This window comes from Triticum urartu, chromosome 5A (genome assembly GCF_056163025.1).
Source record: "Triticum urartu cultivar PI428250 chromosome 5A, HENAU_Tu73, whole genome shotgun sequence".
In the NCBI taxonomy this organism is placed as follows: Eukaryota; Viridiplantae; Streptophyta; class Magnoliopsida; order Poales; family Poaceae; genus Triticum; species Triticum urartu.
The window spans coordinates 636,517,963-636,524,648 of NC_141877.1; positions in this window are offsets into that span (position 1 = coordinate 636,517,963).

Sequence of the window (6,686 nt, forward strand, 5' to 3'; positions counted from 1 at the left end):
TTTACTTGAATCTGCAGTTCCTTTCAAAAGTATATGCAAAGTGTGTGTGTGTGTGTGTATCCAGTGAGCAAATCTGTAGTAACTACTGAATATACTATCTGCTTTTTAGTGGCTATTTTCTGCTCAGTTCTCTTTTGACATATAGTTTGTTCTCTTTGAATGTGCAGATAGTACGTTGTGCTGGTGATGTTTTTTTGTTGCTGGGATCATTTGAACCTGGATGTCATGTGTTATGTGATCTGAGCCATATGGCATATTGTAAAAAATTATGTATGATGTTTTTTCGTTGCTGGGATCATGTGAAGATGTACGTTTGAAATGCTGCTTTGACAACAAACTTGTATTCTTGTGTACATCCTGCTTTGAAAGCAAAATTATGAAAATTTCTCAACAGTATATATTGGTTAAATATCTGTTTTTCAATTTTCTATGCTTAAAGTTGTACTGCACCTAAAAAGGCTACAACCAAAAGTTATAAAAAGCAAAATGAAAAGGCCAGCCAAAACAAAATGAAAAGGCCAACAAAAAAAGAAATTTACTAGAAAAAGGAAAGGGCCTAGAAAAGAAAAAGGTCATAAAATTTGGCTAGGCCCATTTAGTTGACCATGAAAAAACACAGATAGGCTGAATTGTTCGGCTCGGCCCATGTAGAACACCGAATCAGACCGGGCTGAATCTTGTCAGTGACCTTTTCAATTGGTCGCAATTTTGCCACGTCGGCAGACAGCCAGTGACCAAAACAAAATGTCATGGGTTCAACGACCTTCTGTTAAAGGTCGTTAATTTCAGTTTACGACCGCCAGCTTTTGACCTTCTGTTTTTGGTCACAAAAAGGTCGCAAATGAAAAACTATGACCTTTCAGCGGCCAATAGTGAGGGTCACAAGTTGACATATTTCTTGTAGTGTTTGCACACGCAGAATACTCGGGTTAAACTTGACGAGCCTAGCATATGCAGATATGGCCTCGGAACACTGAGACCAAAAGGTCGAGCATGAATCATATAGTACATATGATCAACATAGTGATGTTCACCATTGAAAACTACTCCATCTCACATGATGATCGGACATGGTTTAGTTGATATTGATCACGTGATCACTAGATGATTAGAGAGATGTCTATCTAAGTGGGAGTTCTTAAGTAATTTGATTAATCGAACTTTAATTTATCATGAATTTAGTACCTGATAGTATTTTGCATGTCTATATTGTTGTAGATAGATGGCTCGTGCTGTTGTTCCGTTGAATTTTAATGCGTTCCTATAGAAAGCTAAGTTGAAAGATGATGGTAGCAATTACACGGACTGGGTCCGTAACTTGAGGATTATCCTCATTGCTGCATAGAAGAATTACGTCCTGGAAGCACCGCTAGGTGACAAACCCGCTGTAGGAGCAACGCCAGATGTTGTGAACACCTGGCAGAGCAAAGCCGATGACTACTCGATAGTTCAGTGTGCCATGCTTTACGGCTTAGAACCGGGACTTCAATGATGTTTTGAACGTCATGGAGCATATGAGATGTTCCAGGAGTTGAAGTTAATATTTCAAGCAAATGCCCAGATTGAGAGATATGAAGTCTCCAATAAGTTCTACAGCTGCAAAATGGAGGAGAATAGTTCTGTCAGTGAACATATACTCAGAATGTCTGGGTACCACAACCACTTGACTCAGCTAGGAGTTAATCTTCCTGATGATAGTGTCATTGACAGAGTTCTTCAATCACTGCCACCAAGCTACAGGAGCTTCGTGATGAAGTATTATATGAAAGGGATGGATAAGACTATTCCCGAGCTCTTCGCAATGCTAAAGGCTGCGGAGGTATAAATCAAGAAGGAGTATCAAGTGTTGATCATCAACAAGACCACTAGTTTCAAGAAAAAGGGTAAAGGGAAGAAGGGGAACTTCAAAAAGAACAGCAAGCCAGTTGCTGCTCAAGTGAAGAAACCCAAGTCTAGACCTAAGCCTGAAACTGAGTGCTTCTACTGCAAAGGAACTGGTCACTGGAAGCGGAACTGCCCCAAGTATTTGGCGGTGAAGAAGGATGGCAAAGTGAAAGGTATATTTGATATACATGTTATTGATGTGTACCTTACTAATGCTCGCAGTAGTGCCTGGGTATTTGATACTGGTTCTATTGCTAATATTTGCAACTCGAAACAGGGGCTTTGAATTAAGCGAAGATTGGCTAAGGACGAGGTGACGGTGCGTGTTAGAGATGGTTCCAAAGTCGATGTGATCGCCGTCGGCACGCTACCTCTACATCTACCTTCGGGATTAGTTTTAGACCTAAATAATTGCTATTTGGTGCCAGTGTTGAGCATGAACATTATATCTGGATCTTGTTTGATGCGAGACGGTTATTCATTTAAATCAGAGAATAATGGTTGTTCTATTTATATGAGTAATATCTTTTATGGTCATGCACCCTTGATGAGTGGTCTATTTTTACTAAATCTTGATAGTAATGATACACATGTTCATAGTATTGAAGCCAAAAGATGCAAAGTTGATAATGATAGTGCAACTCATTTGTGGCACTGCCGTTTGGGTCATATTGGTGTAGAGCGCATGAAGAAACTCCATTCTGATGGACTTCTGGAATCACTTGATTATGAATCACTTGATACTTGCGAACCATGCCTCATGGGCAAGATGACTAAAACTCTGTTCTCTGGAACAATGGAGCGAGCAACATATTTATTGGAAATCATACATACTGATGTATGTGGTACAATGAACATTGACGCTCGCGGAGGATATCGTTATTTTCTTACCTTCACACATGATCTGAGCAGATATGGGTATATCTACTTAAGGGAACATAAGTCTGAAACATTTGAAAAGTTCAAAGAATTTCAGAGTGAAGTGGAAAATCATCGTAACAAGAAAATCAAGTTTCTATGATCCGATCGTGGAGTTGAATATTTGAGTTATGAGTTTGGACTTCATTTGAAACAATGTGGAATAGTTTCACAACTCACGCCACCTGGAACACCACAACTAATGGTGTGTCTGAACGTCATAACCGCACTTTATTAGATGTGGTGCGATCTATGATGTCTCACACTGATTTACCGCTATCGTTTTGGGCTTATGCTTTAGGGACGACTGCATTCACATTAAAAAGGGCACCATCAAAATCCATTGAGATGACACCTTATGAACTATGGTTTGGCAAGAAACCCAAGTTATCGTCTCTTAAAGTTTGGGGCTGCGATACTTATGTGAAAAAGCTTCAACCTGATAAGCTCGAACCCAAATCGGAGAAATGTGTCTTCATAGGATACCCAAAGGAGACTATTGGGTACACCTTCTATCATAGATCCGAAGGCAAGATATTCGTTGCTAAGAATGGATCCCTTCTAGAGAAGGAGCTTCCTTCGAAAGAAGTGAGTGGGAGGAAAGTAGAACTTGACGAGGTAATTGCACCTTCTCCCTTATTGGAAAGTAGTTCATCACTGAAATCAGTTCCAGTGATTCCTACACCAGTAAGTCGGGAAGTTAATGATGATGATCATGAAACTTGTGATCAAGTTACTACTAAACCTCGTAGGTCAACCAGAGTAAGCTCCGCACCAGAGTGGTACGGTAATCCTGTTCTGGAGGTCATGTTACTTGACCATGACGAACCTACGAACTATGAGGAAGCGATGATGAGCCCAGATTCTGCAAAATGGCTTGAGGCCATGAAATCTGTGATGGGATCCATGTATGAGAACAAAGTGTGGACTTTGGTTGACTTGCCCGTTGATCAGCAGGCCATAGAGAATAAATGGATCTTCAAGAAGAAGACTAACATTGACGGTAATGTTAATGTCTACAAAAGAGCATGCACAACTGCCGCCAACTCGAGATCATGAGTGGGGTAGTTCTTCTCATTAGGCTTCAACTGGCGAGAAGTATAAGCAACAACTTTCTTCTCTTGCATCAATACTGCGCCAAGACCTTGGAGAGAGGCATCACAAAAGACCTCGTACGGCTTGGATTCATCCGGCGGAGTTAGAACTGGAGCAGTAATCAATTTCTCTTTCAAAGTGTTGAAAGCAATATCACACTCCGGAGACCAAACGTACTTGATGTGCTTCTGAAGAAGATTAGAGAGAGGCTTCGCGATCTTAGAAAAGTTTTCAACGAATCTTCGGCAATAGCTTGTGAGACCGAGGAAGCTACGGAGCTGCTTCACATTCTGAGGAGGTTCCCAATTCACAATTGCAGACACCTTCTCAGGATTCACGGCAATGCCCTTGGCAGAGATGATATGACCAAGATAAAGAACCTCATCGAGCCAAAACTCACACTTGGAGAACTTGGCGTAGAACTGATGTTCCCTGAGCTTCAAGAACCAAACGCAAGTGCTTGGCATGATCTTCCTTGTTCTTCGAGAAAACCAGAATGTCGTCGAGATAGACCAAAACGAAGTCATTGGTGTAGGCGTTGAAGATGAAATTCATCATGCGAGAGAACGTCGGAGGAGCGTTGACGAGGCCGAATGACATGACAGTGTATTCATATGAACCAAAGCTTGTTCTGAATGCTGTCTTGGGAATATCTTCTTCACGAATGCGAATCTGGTGATAACCCATACGAGATCAAGCTTGGAGAATACTTGAGCACCTTTGAGTTGTTCAAACAGCTCATTGATGTTGGGAAGTGGGTATTTGTTCTTGATGGTCTTCTTGTTCACTGGACGGTAATCAACACAAAGTCGGTCCGTTCCATCCTTCTTCTTCACAAAAAGAACACCACAACCCCACGGAGAAGAACTAGGCCGGATGAGACCCATTTTCTCTTGAATATCGAGTTGCTTCTTCAGCTCCTTCAACTCTTCAGGTCCGAGCTTGTAAGGACATTTGCACACAGGTTCCGTGCCAGGCTCAAGATCAATAACGAATTCAACTGGCCGGTGCAGAGGCATTCCTAGAAGATCTTCTGGAAAGACGTCTTGATATTCGCAAACGACTGGAATTTGCGAGATGGCATCCAATTCACCCTTCTCATTGTGAGAAAACAGACGAATGGTATCATCACGAGCGGCAAAGACAATTACATCCTCAGACGAATGAGTCAATTGAATCTGCCTGGCAGCACAATCAAGATGTGCCTTGTGCTTAGAAAGCCAATCCATTCCGAGAATAAGATCAATATCCGAGTTACCAAGAACCACCGGAGAAGAGAGAAACTTGTAATCGCCCAATGTGATAGAAACATCTGGGGCAATAGCGCTTGCATTCATGATTTTACTCGGAGAAACAACAGATAACTGTTTAGGCAAATCTTGCAAAGGCAACTCATGCTTAGAAACAAATGGCCTCGAGATGAAACAATGCGATGCACCCGTGTCAAAAAGAACTTTAGCTAGAATATCATTAACAGGAAGGTTACCCATGATCACATCTGGTGAGTCCTCTGCCTGAGCTGCATTCATCAAGTTGACCTTGGCGGACTTGGGGTTATGCTTGACCACAGCTGTACTTGTCGATCTGATAGGAGGAGGAGGAGGAAGACGCCTCTGGTTAAAACACTTGTTGGCATAGTGACCCTTCTGTTGGCACTTGTTGCACGTGACCTCTGAAAGCGGACGGTGGTACGGAGCACTCGATCTTGGAGCTTGAGACGAAGTCTTGTTCTGAAAGCCAGGGTTGGGTGGGTGGGAAGAACCACTGCCACCTTTGCTCTTCTGCTGATACGGCTGACGGAACGGAGGAGGAGGAAGCCAAAACATCTGCTGCTTGACCACTTGAGTAGAGGAAGAAGGAGTAACATCTCTGACTCGCTTCTTGGAAGCATCACACCTCAACTGAGCAGCCTCTTGCTTCAGTGCCATGTTGTAAAACTCATCGTACCTCAAGGGCTCAAAGAGAACAAGAGCTAGCTGAATTTCTTCTCTGAGACCACCCCTGAACTGATATATCATGCTCTTCTCATCAGGCACGTCCTGCTTGGCAAAGCGGTCGAGCTTCTGAAACAACTTGTTGTAGTCATAGACAGACAAAGAGCCTTGCTTCAGATTGCGGAATTCCTCACGCTTGCTTTCAACCATGCTCTGGGGAATATGATGAGCTCAGAAATCTCGACGGAAATCATCCCAAGTGATAACATGTCCACCTCTGGAGTCCTTGTACTGCTGGAACCATTCTGCAGCTTGATCTTTGAGTTGGAAGGAAGCGAACTTAACAAAGTCCTCAGGCCTAACATTACTGCACTCGAAATGGTTGTACAGATCCACTAGCCAATCGTCAGCATCGGTTGCGTCAACACAATTGCTGAAAGTCTTTGGCCCGTTAGCAAGGAACTGGTTGAGTGTAGCAAAGTGACTCTGATTGCTCCCTTGATTCCCTTGGTTGCGCTCTTGAAGAATTTGCATGATCAACTGTGTGTTTGCATTGGTTGCGGCCATCACAGCTTGCCATGCCTCTGGAGGAGGTGGAGGTGGTGGCGGATCAGGATTCGGAGTCGTGCGCGTTGGAGGAGCCATCCTGAAGAGGTTGACCACCATTAGCACATTGATAGACTAATATTGAAGCTGAATCCAACGGAATGAAAATTGCAACATATAGTCTTCACATCCGAACAAAATGAACGAATGCATTCCTCTTGAAATGGTCACATATCCATAAATTGAGAAGCCACGTAGAATTAAGGTAGAGAAATAAATCAACAAGGTACGGATCAAGAACGAATAATC